This window comes from Myotis lucifugus, unplaced genomic scaffold, assembly GCF_000147115.1.
Source record: "Myotis lucifugus unplaced genomic scaffold, Myoluc2.0 scaffold_368, whole genome shotgun sequence".
NCBI classification, from domain to species: domain Eukaryota; kingdom Metazoa; phylum Chordata; class Mammalia; order Chiroptera; family Vespertilionidae; genus Myotis; species Myotis lucifugus.
Genome location: NW_005871416.1, coordinates 259,919 through 275,252, shown reverse-complemented (window position 1 = coordinate 275,252; position 15,334 = coordinate 259,919).

Here is a 15,334-nt window from a genome sequence, read left to right as displayed (position 1 = left end):
GGGCCGCCTTGCCTATGGCCTGGCTTTCCGGCAGTTCCTGGGGTCACACACAGGGGCCTGGATGGCACTCCCGGTGTCCTGCCCTGCCTGCAGTATGCAAATTAGCCGCCATCTTTGTTGGTGGTTAATTTGCATATCGAGCTGATCAGCCAATGGCGATGGTAGCGAAGGTACGGTTAATTACCGTGTTTGTCTATTATTAGATAGGACTATTATAGACTAGAGGCCCAGTGCACAAAATTCATGCTCCGGTAGGGTCCCTAGCGGCTAGCAGCTGCCAGCCAGGGCCTCCTTTCCCTGGCTGCCAGCTGCCAGCAGAGGCTTCCTTCATTGCATGCTGCCCCCTGGTGGTCAGCACACATCATAGCAAGTGATTGAACTCCTGATCTCCATGATGATCTCCTGAGGGGACACTTTGCACATTAGGCTTTTATATATATAGAAGATAGATTTTTTTGAGAGAGAGAGAAAGGGAGAGAGAGAGAGAGAGATAAAAACATCAATGATAAGAGAGAATCATTGATCGGCTGCCTCCTGCATGCCCCACACTAGGGATGGAGGATTTCCCCACACATGACCAAGCAATCTTTTAAAATATATTTTTATTGATTCCAGAGAGGAAGGGAGAGGGAGAGAGAGATAGAAACATCAATGATGAGAGAGAATCATTGATCAGCTGCCTTCTGGATGCCCCCTACTGGGGATCAAATCCGCAACCTGGGCATGTGCCCTGACCGGAAATTGAACCATGACCTCCTGGTTCATAGGTCGATGCTCAACCACTGAGCTATGCTGGCTGAGCTCTCCCAGCAGATCTTGAATATGCACCAGGCTGAGGGGCCCAGAAGACGTGCCTCCGCCACGTTGAGCTGGTCCACAGAGGAGGAACCAAGATGTATGAGGCCCTTAGTCTCGTTCTGCTTCTCAGCAGTCACTGGCAGATGTGCTCAGCCGTGTGTATCCAGCTGTGCGTATCCGCTACTTCTTGAAGAAATATACTTAGAGTCAAAACTAAGATGGTGTCATAGGAATAAACTTGTTTATAACTTATGCCTGTGGGTTTTTATTAATTAGTAATTTGGTGACAATCTAAAGCAATTTTTCTTAATTCTGATGGCTCATTAGAATAACCTAAGACACTTTTTTCAAAAATATTGATTGCCTGGTACTCTCAGGCATTGCTGAGGTGGGCTTTAGTCATTCATCTTTTTGAAAAGCATTCCAGGTGAATAAATGTTCAGCCATGGTTGAGCATCTCTGACCTACATGAACCTCCACACAGAGTTTATTGGGCCAGAGAAAGTTAGGCCCATGGAGCATATTCCTAGCGCCCCTTTAGCTATGAAAAAATAGACTTTTGTGGTAAAAAAAAAAATTGCCATTTTATAGGGGAGAACAGACTCTGAAAGAGACACTGGCTCATACCCCTGCTCTGCCACTTCATATTGTGTGAACTTCGACAACTGTTAACTTCTCTGAATCTCAGATTTTTCATATAAAAATTAGGACAATACCACCTACATTACAGGATGGTTTGGGGAGGATTAAATGGAAGTCCTAATAAGTTGCAAAATTCAAGGTCAACTCCTTTTTCCAACATGATAGTAATCATTTGAAAAAGAAATTGTGTAAAAATATACCTGTTCATTCAACAAATATTTCTTGAGCACCTGTAATATGTGCATGCTCCCTACACCTCAGCAGGAACACCCTTGACTTTCTCAAATAATTATTCATATTTACAGTTTCTACTTTTCATATTCCATTTACTCTTTCAACTTATTCAATGCCTTCCCTGCCACTATGTTATCAAAATAAATCACTGTAGGTCGACCAAAAACCTTTGGGTTGCTAAATACAATGGAAAATGTTTCTGCTCTTTTTTATCCACTCTTTCAATTTCTTTTACTTACCCATCTTCTTAAACTCGTCCTTTTAAAGTTTAAATTTTTTCAAAGCTTGATCTTGGTCTCCTCTACTGTTTGGTTTGTTGGTTGTTTTAATCCACTAAGTTTATCCCCAGCCTGGACCGATGTCACGAGTACCAAACCCTTCTATCAAACTCCACCAACACTCGAATGCCTCCAATCAATCTCATACTCCACATACACAAAGTTGTACTCATACTTGTTTCTCCTAAATGAGCCTGCCGTTTCTTCAGGCCAAAAATTAGAAAGTCATCCTGTGACGCATCCCTCTCATTCACTTTCCATTACAATGAACCACCAAATAGTATCGGTTTTACTTCCTGAATATCCTCCCAATTATCAACGTTTCTCCATCTCCACTATCAACCACCCTGGTCCAGTTCATAGTCACCTCCAGCCCAGATGAGGGCATCGGCCTCCTGCCCTTGGGTCTCCACAACTACCCTTGCTCCTCTCTAATCCATTCGCTACAAAGTAAGTTTTTTCGGGAACGCAAAATAGGTTTTGTTCCTCCCCAGATTAAAATGCTTTAGAGGTTTCACATTGCTTTTAGGATAAAGGAACACGCTGCACAGCCTCTAAGGACATTATGGTGAATGCTTTTCTCCCTAACGGCTTCTTCATTCTCCCCTTCAGTCTCTTCCTCACTCACTGCTCCAGCCACAGGGCCCTTCCTTCCTTCCTCTGCTGAGCCCTGCTCCTCTGGACCTCGGGGCCTTAAGGAACAGCTTTATGCTCCTCGGGGTACTGTGCTCAGCTCACTTCTTTTCCCACTCAAGTTGTAATATCACTTTTTCAAGTAAGCCCAACTTAGTTCCAACTCTTATATGCTCTATGCTTTTTCTTCATTTAATTTCACTATATGTTGTCAATATTTCTTTGTCTAAAGGCTTTATTAATATATTTCCCTATATGAGCTTCATGAGGAAGGGTCTATCAAACTTATCATTACAAATCCAGAGAACAGCCGAAAGTGACTCATAACAGGCAATACATACATATTTTTGGTGAGAAATGAATGGACAGATAAGCAAATATTTTCCAGGAATAGATACACATAAATAATTAAATAACAATTCAATATTCAGTACACTATTAAAGTGAAATTGATAAAAAGAGGCCAATAGGAGATGAGGTAAGCAGAGTCACAAACACTAGAGAAGTGGTTTTTAAAATGCTTACGGTGATCCACAGTCAAAATGTTATGTCCTGACCATATACGCAGAACACACCTCCTGTCTTCACGCACAACACACCTATCTTATACACAAAGGGACTCACCCACCCACATACACAAAGGCACAGCAATGCATACAACCTGAAACAGAAGTTGCAGGAAGCAATCCTCATCTTCACTACAGTATATTTCTTTTCTACCCTATCATTTTCTATTGTTCTAGTCATTTCTATTTTTAAATAAGGCAGGACAGGCTACATAAATTTCATAGCCCACTTAGAGACCTCAAACTATCATTTAAAAATCATTGCTGTAGAAAAATTGAAACAGCAAGATGAGGAATGGTTCTGCCTAGAGACTGAGAGATTTGGGTGCGGGCAGAGCAGAGATGGGCACTGGGGACAGAAGAAATAGGCAAGATTGGTCAGGAAAGGGAAGAACGCAGGCACAGCTCACAGGTGCCACGGGTTTGCCTCCAGAACTCCGCAACTGAGTATCGCAATCAAGAGGAAAGCAGTCATATTTTTACTGGCGGAGGGTCTCACCTTCGATTTCCAAAAAGATACATCTGTGAAGTTCAGGGAAATGAAGTACAAGGAAACCGGTGTGCTTGTCCATCCGTGATGGGAGATGTGTCCTCTTGGCATAGTAGATAGAGGGTAGGTAACATAAACCTACATTGTGGTGCTATTTATTAACTTAAAAACCTCATCTTGCATTAAAATGAGAGACTTAGAACATCAGTCTGAAATGATAAAAGTGATTTTTTTTGGCGGGGGCGGGTGGACAGCCTTAAAATAGTGAGAGTAACGCGTGGACGATGGTTACCTCTGCTCTTGATCTCAGATGTGAGATCCTCTGGGTCGGTCTAGAGGTTGCAGGGCTGGGGAGAACGAAGCCTAAGGAAATTTAATTCCCATGTTGCTCAATCCAATGAGCGCTGTTATCTTCTCTAACCTTTCAGAATCGTTTGACAGAGTTTACCCCTTTTTCCTGCTTTAAACACCTTCTCCCTTTGGTTTTTTTTGGGTGGTGCATTATCTTGGCTGCCTTCCTGTCTCATCAGACAAACCTCTTAATCTTCTTCTTGTTTCTATTCCTCTGCCTCTAAATGTTGGTCCAGTTCTTTTCCCTGATTCATTTGGTTCTCTCTGCACAGTATCCCTTTAGGAAAATGTTTGGCCTATTAAAATCCTATGTACCTGTTAACTACCATTATATCAATACTATTTTTAAAAAAATATTTTTATTGACCTCAGAGAGGAAGAGAGAGGGAAAGAGAGAAAGAGATGTCAATGATGAGAGAGAGTTATTGATTGGCTGCCTGCTGCACACCACACACTGGGGATGGAGCTCGCTACCTGGGCTTGTGCCCTTGACCAGAATCGAAACGTGACCTTCTGGTTCATAGGTCAATGCTCAACCACTGAGGCACGCCGGCCAGGCCTAATTTTTTAACTTCAAATACCATCTACATGCTAACACTCCTAAATGTCTATTCTCCACTGGTCCTCTTCTTTAAGCTCTAGACTTGCAGATAAGTTTAAGTGGCGAGATTACCTGAGACAGGACCATGGATTATACATCCACCAAGACAGGAGGGCAGGCGGAATAGGGACATGGAATCAGACAGAATAGTCACCACCCTGGTTAAAGCAGATGTTTTCTTTTAACTGCTTCTGTGTTCACAGCAGAATAAGAAGCAAGGGCATCAGCAGAGGGTGAGGAAGAGACAGCGAAGGAATTACAAGGAAGCAATGGACAACGTGAAATAGTTCTTCAGGAGAATATGACAGGCGGCAGCTGGTGCCAATTAGGTTATTCCTGGGCAGCATCTGGGCTCCTTGAAGTCTGTGGGCATTAATTTAACATGCGAGTAGGCAGAATTATTAGGTGGGTTTCCTCTCGCCATATTCTACATAGACAACAAGTTCTCAGGCCTGGAATAGAGAGATAATTGGATTTAACTAGGATTGAAGTTAAATCAAGTAACATAGAAAGAAAAGGGACAAAGGAATTGAACCGTTGAGCCATTGAGTGTTTATAATAATGGGATTATGACATCTGGGCTGATCACCATTGCAGTCTTTCTCTCACTTAATGCCTTTGCCCTTGAATGCCACTTTATCTGAAGGTCATATTGCCACTGATATTTCCCATTCATTCTACTAACTGGCATTTTTGCTCATCCTTGTTACCTTTAACAACCCTGAGCTACTTGTTTTTATTGAATCTCTCAATAAAAACAAATTATAGAATACAAATACCAATTATAGAATCCAGAGCAGTGGCAATAGTGGTATGGTTTTAATTCCAAAAATGTGTTTCTCCCATCTAAAAGCAATTGTTTTCTGATATCAGACTGTTTTCATTTCATAGGAATGAAATATCATATCCTTTTCAATCACATTTATAATATAAACATGATATGATTTAAGTTCCCTCCAATCTACACTAATAAAAGAGAAACATGGTAATTAGCGTACGACCGCTACCCTTCCCATTGGCTAATCAGCATATCCTTATGCAAATTAACTGTCAGCCAAGATGGCGGCCGGCAGCCAGGCAGCTGGAAGCGAACATGAGGCTTGCTTGCTCCAGTGACTGCAGACTCCAACGTTCCCCGCCTGACTTGCCGGCCTCTGAGTTGCAACTCTAAGCAACTATGTACTATGTTGCAAATGTAGTAGCTAAACAAAACCCCAGAAACCAGCTTTCACCCTGCCGGGATCTCAGAGCTGAAGTTATACATTGTTTCAATTATAGAACGGCAAAGAAACCAGATACGAAGCCTCAGAGCTAGAGCCAGAGCTAAAGCTGGCCCAGAATAAAATAAAAAAAAGAGAAAAAAAAGGAGCGGTTGGGAGCTTCAGTCAACAACCGCCAGCCTGAAAGCAGCCCTCAGCCCCTCACCCAGACTGGCCAGGCACCCCAGTGGGGACCCCCACCCTGAAGGGTGTGTGACCAGCTGCAAACAGCCACCATCCCCTCATCCAGGCTGGCCAGGCACCCCAGTGGGGACCCCCACCCTGATCCAGGACACCCTTCAGGGCAAACCAGCCGGCCCCCAGGCCTCTATCCTACATAGTAAAAGGGTAATATGCCTCCCAGCACCGGGATCAGCGGAGCCGCGAGGCCTCTTGGCACCAGATCAGCATGACAGGGGGCAGCGCCCAAACCCCCTGATCGCCCTGCAGCTCTGTGTGTGACAGGGTGCAGCGTCCCAACCCCCTGATTGGCCCTGCTCTGTGTGTGACAGGGTGCGGCGCCCAACCCACCCCCCCCCCACAGGCCCTGCTCTGTATGTGATGGGGTAGAGCCATAACCTCCCCATCGGCCCTGCCCTGAGTGTGACAGTGGCAGCGCTCCAACCCCCTGATCGGCCCTGCTCTGTGGGTGACAGGGGGCGGTGCCCCAGCTCCCCTATCGGCCCTACTCTGTGCATGACAGGGGGCAGCGCCCCAACCCCCTGATTGGCCCTGCTCTGTGCATGACAGGGGGCAGCGCCCCAACCCCCTGATTGGCCCTGCTCTGTGCGTGACAGGGGGTGGCGCCACAACCTCCCCATCGACCCTGCCTTGAGTGTGACAGGGGGCGGTGCCCCAACCCCCCAATCGGCCCCACCCTGAGCATGACTGAGGGTGGCATCGCAACCTCCCGATCCGCCCTGCTCTGTGCATGACAGGGGGCAGCGCCCTAACTCCCCAATCGGCCCTGCTCTGAGCCCGACCAGGGGCTGCACCTAGGGATTGGGCCTGCCCTCTGCCACCCGGGAGCAGGCCTAAGCCAGCAGGTAGTTATCTCCTGAGGGGTCCCAGACTGCGAGAGGGCACAGGCCGGGCTGAGGGACCCCCCCCCCCCCGGGTGCACAAATTTTTGTGCACCGGGCCTCTAGTACTTATATAATAGTGCTATGATAACTCACAACTTTAACTTTGATTTCAGCTTTTTAATCTCTTTTGCATGGAAATTTTTCTGTTTGCTGCAAGTAGAGGGTGATGAGTGTACGTCCAGTTTGGGGTGTCAAAATTGTTCTTTCAAATCATGTTTATGGTCCATCAGATTCAGATTTAAAAAAGAAATGACTTTTTGTTTTGTTTTTTTAGAACCGCAATCTGTTAGCCAACAGGTGCAGTTGCCATGGCCAGTAGTAAGAATGAGAGCCAGCTGCTAAGCTAAATACTTTTTCTGAAAGCTAGCTGGGGTGGGGCTTTTCTGAGCCAGCATGTCCACCTACCTCAACCTGTAGAACAGTGTCTGCTTCACTCAGCATGACCTCCATGACCTCTATGACCTCCATGGCTTCTATGGCCTCCATGGCCTCCATGGCCTCCATGGCCTCCACGACAAATTTAAACTAGGGACACTGCTCTCACAGAAATATCAGTCCTTATGGATTTAACAGCAGCAAACTTTTCAAAAGTATTTACAATGTCAACACCTCCTCATGGTAATGTTCTGTGGCCCATCTTTGTCTTCTGTTCCTGTAATTTTGAGCTTCCCTCCTAGTTACTAATGCTAGTTGCCAGTTCTGGAACTGTTTTTGGTTTGTTTGCTTGATTTTTATTTTTCTACTAGAGGCCCAGTACACGAAATTCATGCACAGGTAGGGTTCCTAGGCCAGGCCGATTGGGGCCTTCCAGCTGCTGGCTGGGGCCTTCCTTCGTTCTGCGCCACCCCCTGGTGGTCAGCGCACGTCATAGTGAGTAATCAAACTCCTGGTCTCCTGGTCGAACTCCCGAGGGGACACTTTGCATACTAGCCTTGTATATATATAGAGAGAGAAGATTAAAATAAGTCTTGACTATTTCAATGACAGAGGATAGAGGCCCAAGTTAAATGCCCAGGCTCAGATACTCATTGTTAAGTAGATTAAAGCAAAGAGTCACTGAACTCTAGAGATTGGTCCAGGTGATCTGGAAGGTAGACAAGCTACTGCCAGATGTTGACAGGAAGGGATATCTGGTGGAAGATACTTAGCTCTGCTGTGATGGTTGCAAGTCCTTTTCAAAAAGTTTGCCTCTGAAATCAATACTATGCAGTCTCTATATAACAGAGTAAGGGGGTACTCTAATCAATCATGTGGTTGTACTAATACAACGGCTGTGCCTAAAGAAACAACAGTGTAATAACAGTGTGAGCCCTGTACTTAAAAAGCCAGTGATCCATCTGGAAAGAAATGCTTGAGAAATCTAAAGAGGCAAGAGATGGCCATTTGAATTGAAGAGAAGTAACATTATATGTATGCACTTTAGAGATCCAGGCACAGTATGTATGCCTGTGAGCTATTAAAATGTACTTTAGTATAATGTACATTTTAGTAAACAAATTACATACTTAAATAAGTCACATATTTTTTAGTTTTTACACGTCAAAGAAAATGTCACTCACAAAAGAGATGGCTACAAAATTCATGCATTTCGCTTTTGAAGTCTTCACTGGTTTATTTTGGCCTTAGTTTCAAACTTTTGAGAACTTTTCAAGGTCTATTTAGAATTACACACTTTTCAAGGGTTAGGAAATTCAAACCTAGAGTAATTTCCAGAGATTTCAGACAGGTATTCAAAACTTAGTTGTGAACACAAATATTGACTTTATATTTTGTTGCATGTCTGGATTTCTTGTCCCTCAAGGCAAATATTGACCTTATCTTCCAGGTCAATAAATCGCTATGTTCACTGCAACAAAAGTCAATATCTGCATCATATCCATTTTCTCAGAAAATAACTACAATGATCAGAATTCACAAGCTGATACTGATTAAAGGAAAGAACACATGAATAAAAAATGTTAATTGGCAAATAAAGGCTTAGGAGTTGTTGACTAAACAAATATGTAATCCTACAATGAATCTGGGATGCCTAAGGTTTTAAATCAAGAACTTGGATTTACAAACAGTTTGCCAAGAAAAACAAACTGTTATGATCAGGAAATCAAATGGGAAAGGGAAGAATCAAGCACCAGTTGAGAGTTTGGCTCAGCTACGCTCAGGTATCCCCGTCTCAGCATCCACTGTGTTTGCCCAAGAAGCCTGCAGGGGCCGTAAAGCTAACATCAGTTTGTCCTGGGAGAGCCCTAGAAGCGGCCCGCAGAGTCACAGTGAATGTGTAACCTGATATGACTTCCCCACCTTTTCCTTGTGCTTCCCTTAGATTGGACCCCACAGAGCTCACCAGAACCCTGCTCATTTAGGTTTACATAGACCAAACCAGCCTTAGCCCAGGAGCCCCCACACTCTCCATCCCCAGACCCTATGACAGGCATGTGCCCCAGGCTCTCCCCACCCCTGCCTGTCCCCTGCCTCGACCTCCTCACAGGCATAAGTCCCATAAGTCCCGTGAGTAATGACTTCTCTGTTTCAATTCCCCTGTGGTCTTCGTTGAACCATCTGATGCCCTGTGGCTCCATTTTTTATTATGTTTAACAGAATGAATGAAGAATCTTGGGGTTGTGTTCTTTTTCTTTTGTTTTATATATTTTTATTTCAGAGAGGAACAGAGAAGGAGCGATAGAAACATCAGTGATGTGAGAGAATCATTGATCAGCTGCCTCCTGTTCGCCCCACACTGGGGATCGAGCCCGAAACCTGGGCATGTGCCCTTGACTGGAATCGAATCGTGATCTCCTAGTTCATAGGTCAATGCTCAAACCCTGAGCCACTACAGCCGGGCAATTCTGTTCTTTTTCAAACAAGACAACTTAAATGCCCGCGTGGAAACAGTCATCACCTTTATAGGGCAATTGCTGACACTATCCAACAAATCCCTATTGTGAGCAAAACTGTTCCCTAACCCCCAGCCCGCATCCCTCCCTCCGGGTAATGGAAGGCTGTCCTTCCCTCCTCCACAACATTAGATGTGAACATGTGATTCCTCAGGAAAGACAAACATGTGACACAGGTTATTTCTAAGTAGAAATCCCTACTTGGTCTTGTATGAGATGGTGGAGCCTGAGGAATAGAGGGAAGACATAAAAGGGAGTCATTATGGTTAAGCTGCTAAATTACCAACATCAAGTAGGTGGAGGCATGAGCAAACAATTCTTGTTTTAACTAGTCCGGGGACTGACACTTCTGCACTTTCCAGTCCTGTGTCAATGCCTGGATATACATCAGACCTCAGGTAACCCTCCTATCACTCCTGGAGGACTCACACGTCCAGACCCCCTGGCATCCGTTACCCAGACCACCCCCGATGGAGACCAGACCCCTGCCCCCCTCCAGGCCACCTGAGGTCTGACTGATGGATGCCTCTGGCCTATCCAGAAACCAATCCAGGGCAGGTTCTTCTCAAGAATGTGCTTATTACTATCAGAACTTAGTTTTGTTTTTTCTTCTTTGGAACACTCTGGATATTGCCTAGTTGTATTTCTGGTTTACAAACCCTAAGAGCCTTGAATAAATTGTTATCATTTATTTCTAGCCAAAGCCCCCAGACTCGTTTCTGAGTTCATTTGACAAGCCCCCCAAAAGTGAAATCGCTTGGATCACTGAGGATGAAGGGAAGCTTCTGGGCAGGTCACCCAGACCCTGGTAGACTCGCCCTAACGAGGAAAAATATGTTCTATCAAGCTACGGACGCGGAGGGAAGAGGAATTGTTCCCTGCTTTAGCATACCTAAGCTATTTAGATCTCTACACTGTCTCCTGAAACAATCAAAGGATCTAGTTCCAGATGCTTCTTAGCTTATTTTGCACTTACAGAGTGGGTGCAACTGAGGTGCCTTTGTTGTTGCTGACCCCAAAGAAAGGAAGAAGGAGAAAGGAAGCAAAAAGGAAGACCATTGCTACCTCACTTAGAAATTCAAGTATTTCATTCTGCTTTCAGTCTCTTCTGCCTCAATACTAAATCCTTCTACACTCACCTCTAAAAACACTCCTCAAGGCCCTAACCTGTTTGGCTCAGTGGATAGAGCATCGGCCTGTGGACTGAAGAGTCCCAGGTTGGATTCCAGTCAAGGGCATGTACCTTGGTTGAGGGCACATCCCTAGTAGGGGGCATGCAGGAGGCAGGTGATCGATGTTTCCCTCTCATTGATGTTTCTAACTCTCTATCCCTCTCTCTTCCTCTCTGTAAAAAAAAAAAAAAATCAATAAAATATATATTTTTTAAAATAAATAATAAAAAATAAAAACGCTCCTCAAGTTTTGCCTTCACCTAGTCTGGCCAAAGGCCTAAACTGCTCAATCAAGGTGCTCATTAAAATTCCAAACGTGATTCCTTTTGCTGTCACTAATTAAATTATTTCTCCTTTCTGTGTGCATTCAGCAATACTGCTGTCCCTTTCTATATGCTCTGACTGTAACTATTACTTTATCTAGAACGTCGTGGGCTGCCCTTCTTCAGGCCAATTTTATAAGAACGATGGTCTTGGCAGAAGACAGGCCTGCGCCGTCCTTAGGAGTCTCTCCAGGGCAGTGCCCCTGGATCCTGGCATCAGCTACACACATTAGAGGCAACGATGCTGCAAATGGCAGCCCCTTCTCCTTCTGGGCCCGGGGCTGACCCAGGAGGTGGTATGACAGGGAATCTTGAGGAAGGAGTTTGTCACGGATTAAAGGAAGGAAAGGCTCCCAGTGCAGGCAGGCTCTCTCCTGGCCAAAACCTGTTTCTCTCTCTCCTCGGGAGGGAGCTTCCTGGGACCGAGGTGCTGGTGTGGGAGGGCGGGGCGAGGGGCGTCACTGGCTGCTTGTCCGCCTCCACCTTCTCTTCAAAGGGAGACGCGCAGTCTCTGACCTTTGAGTTCTTTTGTTACCTTTTCCGCATTTGATTTCTATGCTTGCTTCCTAGACTAATTTTATAGTATTTATTTCTCATTAAAAAATAAATTAAACAGCACCAAATTAATGAACTCATTTGTTAGGACATTTAATTTCTCCCCTCAAGCAGAAGAAATTGAGCTTCAACTCTTAAGAAAAAACCTATTGTTTAATTTCACAAACCGTTATTGCCTCCGCGTGTGTGTGTGCATATGAACGTGGATACCTGCTACCTAATAAATACAATTATTTAAATACCAAAACCAATTAACAAAGGAATGCCCATACACGATAAGCGGCATAAAAATCACTGTATTATTATATTTTATTCTATTATTGTTCACTGCATCATTTTCGTATCCACGGCTACTCTGCAAACAGGAATTCTATCTAATACACAAGAATTACCTAGCAGAGAGCTAATCATTTTTAAAGGAAATGAATTGTTTCTATTAAGCAAATTGCTTAACTTAATCAGGGATGAAAGAACTGTGTGATTCTCCCAGATCTCTTCCCAAGTGTGCAGGCGGTGAGGTACGGCGCATCCTGTTTTGTGGATTTGAACGGCTTTTCTCTTCAGTGTTTCAGGTGAGGTTTGAAAGTAGAAGGTGCAGGTAAAAGAAGCAGGAGAACCCCTCAGGGACCCTGACCCTACAGCTCTCCTCGGCCACAGCGGAGACACGCGATCCCACGCAGCCCTGTCCCACGGCCCCCTAAGAAGATGACAGACTGAGACGTAGGGACGGGACGAGCCCAGGCGTGTGAACACTGAGGAGAATCACATAGTGAGGCCACTGTGTGCAGACCCCGGGGTGGGAGAGGCAGCAGGCGAGAGGGCGAGGGAGGGGGTGTGGCTGGAGCCCCGAGACCGAGCGGGTGAACGCTATGCAGTAACGCTCACGAGTTAGTGTGCTGTGGACCATACATTGCAGAACCAGGGTGAGGAGTTTGAATGTTATTCTAGATGTAATGGGCAGCTCTTCCCCTGGCTGGTTTGGCTCAGTGGATAGAGCATCAGCCTATGGACTGAAGGGTTCTGGGTTCCATTCCGGTCAAGGGCACATGCCCAGGTTGTGGGCTCAATACCCAGGTTGTGGGCTCCATCCCAGTGTGGGGCATGCAGGAGGCAGCCGATCCATGACTCTCTCTCCCTCTTCCTCCCTCTCTAAAATCAATAAATTTTTTTTAAAAAAAAAAATAAATTAAGTTAAACATAGAATTATCATACCATCAGTATTTCCACTCCCAGGTATCTACCCAAAAGAAATGAAAACTTTTAAAATTAATTAATTAATTAATTAGTTAATGTCATGGGACGCCCTTGAGGACATTGACACTGTCATGTGACATACCAGGACAGGTTTTCTGGGTTTTGAAGGAGGACTGCTCTCTCCTTTGCTAAAGGGTTGGACAGGAACAGACAAGGAGAGTTACAGGCAGGTGAGAGGCATCAACAATAGAAAGATGACACGAGGTCTAATAACGCTCTGACTCCTGTTTATGAAACAGATGTTTGAAAAGGCCATGTCGCACTTTTCATGCTCTAAAATGTACCTTCGCATTCAAGTCAATGACCTCTATTAAACCGAATGCCCTGTAAAGCAAGTCTCTGTTAGATCACCAGTCTAAAGGCTCTGTGAACTTGAAGTGATAAATTTGACTGGGCAACTGTCTGAGTATCAAAGATAGCAGATATTCAACTGTTCAAAGTAATACTCTGAGTTACTAAAAGCATCTAGTTACCACCTCTAGTTACCAAAAGCATCCCAACCCAAAGAACCCTCATCCTGCCTCTGGCTCACAAAGGAATCCAACAAGCTTTTCCCAACCCCTTGGCCTGTGAGCAACACCAAGAGTCCCTCAGTCCTCTGTTTATGAAGGTGTAAGCAGCTAATGAGTCTCTCCGACAGAAGAATCACACAGTGAACTCTTTGAAGATAGAGCTCCAGGTCAGCAAGAGGGGGCATCAAGTCCTCCTAGGCCACAGCGATGTGGCCCACGTTAATGCCCACAGTGTTCTCCCTGTTAGATCCTCACCAAGGAAAACCCTGAATCAATTTTAGTCTATTTTAAATATTGGTAATATCTTACGCTTAAGTTCCAAGTAAAAAAGACTTGCGACTCCTTTGTATCATGTAACTAAGGCTCAAAAAATAACCATTTTTCTTACTGAAAATTAGTTTTTAAGACAAGATGCCCTTTTTTTAAAAAAAATCTTTTCCACCTTGTTATTTAAGACATTCATCTACCTTGTTATTTAAGATGACCGTCTTAAATAACAACTTTGCTAAATTTGCAGAACAATTATGTTCTGATGAAGCAGAGAAAATTTAACAACAAGTAGGTCTAAGTGAAATTATAAAACTACACTCTTCATCCTTTGGTATCCAATTATTTTTAAAAGAAGAAGAATTAACTGTCATTGAATTCTATTTCAGGAACATTCTGTTAAATATATTTGATTATTTTGTGGGCTATGCTAGTAGGGAGAAAGAATTCTCTCTAGCTACCCAATGCATTATTTCTATACAACACTAATAATGTTTAACAACAACAAGACAAAATTAGATTGTTATTTCACAGAGAGCCAACATTAACAGTATGTGCTAACCACATTAACAAAAAGAGAAGGAAGAAAATAGATAACCATTCCTTAAAGAATCTCCCATATATATTGGAAGGAATAAGATTAGTTTGATTGCTTACATTTGTATAAAAATACTATTAAATTCATTGACCCAATTGTCCACACTTTAATGTACAATTCTAACAAGAAACAGCAAAAACAGGTGTGAGGTGGTATCTCGTTGTGGTTTTAATTAGCATTTTTCTGATGATTAATGACATTGAACATCATTTCATATGTCTATTGGCATCTGTATGTCCTCTTTGGATAAGTCTCTATTCAGGTCCTATGCCCATATTCTATTGGATTGTTTGCTTTCTTGGTGTTAAGTTGTATAAGTTCTTTATATATTTTAGATATTAGCCCCTTATCAGATGTATCATTGGCAAATATGTTCTCCCATTCAGTGGGTTATCTTTTCATTTGTTGATGGTTTCCTTTGCTCTGCAAAAACTTTTTAGTTTGATATTGTCCCATTTTTTTTATTTTTACCCTTGCTTCCCTTGAGGAATGGATAACAATACTATGGTACACTTACATAGAGCAGTGGTTCTCAGCCTCCTGGCCCTTTAAATACAGGTCCTCATGTTGTGACCCAACCATACAATTATTTTCGTTGCTACTTCATAACTGCAATGTTGCTACTGTTATGAATCGTAATGTAAATATCTGATATGCAGGATGGTCTTAGGCAACCCCTGTGAAAGGGTCGTTTGACCGCCAAAGAGGTCGCGACCCGCAGGTTGAGAACCGCTGAATAGTGGAATACTACTCGGCGCTAAAAAGGAAGGACATCTGACCTTTGCAACAGCATGGATGGGCCTGGACAGCATTATGCACGTATCA